The sequence below is a fragment of the Gavialis gangeticus genome, unplaced genomic scaffold, assembly GCF_001723915.1.
Source record: "Gavialis gangeticus isolate Ggan-Ray unplaced genomic scaffold, GavGan_comp1, whole genome shotgun sequence".
NCBI classification, from domain to species: Eukaryota; Metazoa; Chordata; order Crocodylia; family Gavialidae; genus Gavialis; species Gavialis gangeticus.
In genome coordinates this window covers 5,197,786-5,198,961 of record NW_017729005.1, presented here as the reverse complement: position 1 = coordinate 5,198,961, position 1,176 = coordinate 5,197,786, and positions in this window count along the sequence as shown.

The window sequence follows — 1,176 nt, the reverse complement described above, 5'->3', positions numbered from 1 at the left end:
ATATATATATATATTTTTAGTATTTTTAAAATACTATAAATAGTATTTTATTTATATTTATTTATCAATATATTTTATTTACTAGCTACCTGGCTGGTATGTAACTGAGGCGGGGTTTGTTTCTTTCCCACTCAGGGAAGACTTTTGTTGTGCCTGAAAGCTTGTCTAAAGAGCACAGGACAGCAAAATTTATCAGGGGCCTGGGAGATAAATCTTATGAGGAAAGGCTGAAAGAATTAGGGTTATTTAGTCTCGAAAAGAGAAGGCTGACAGGGACTTGACAGCAATCTTCAAATACCTGAAGGGTGATTATAGAGAAGATGGAGATGGGACTTTCTCTGTGGCTGTAGGGGACAGGGCTGGGAGCAACAGCTGCAAGCTACAGCAGGGGAAATTGAGGCTGGAGATTTATCTTTTTAATTTTCCATATTCCAAGCCAAATTAGCCAAAACAAATTCCAAATCTGTAAATCAGTCCAGAACCTTAAGTGGCCCTATTACCGGCAAACATCCTCCAATCCCATCTGGGGCTTCAGATTTTTCCAAAATTTTGATGGACATCCTACTTGCAGGCCTAAGCCTGGATGCTTGGGGTTCAGATGCCCCTGAGTTTCGCCTGCCCTCAGCCATAAGGCAAGCTCGGGCAGAGTCTCCCCCTCCCATAAAAAGTGGGCATAAAGCCAAGACCTTCCCACTCCAGCAGCTAAGTGGGAGGTTTACTATACATTGCTTTGCAGGTACTATCCCCTGTGCCAGAAGAGCGGTTTTCCCCAGGTGCGACTAGGAGGACCACCTCAGTGGTTATGGTGTTTCCCTTGCCAGGCAAGCATAGGACTAGGCTTGGTCTTATTATGAGGAAAGTTTGGAGGCAGAGTGTGCTCAGGCGCTGGAACAGGCTGGCTGGGGAGCTCGTGGAGTCTCCCTCCTTAGAAACTTTCAAAAGCAGGTTAGATAAACACAGGGCTGGCTTTATCAGGGATGATTCTGCCTTGAGCAAGGGCTGATGACCATGACGAGGTCTGCTTCCAGCCCTGCTTTCCTACGATCCTAACATCTCTTCCAGCAAGCCTCGGTCTGGAAAGGGAGCGAGTTCGTGGCCTCTCCTTCCCTGCGCTCTCCCGGGACCGTCACAGCCGCGTGGATGTTTCCGGCGGATCTTCGCAAGCTGCTCCTCGGC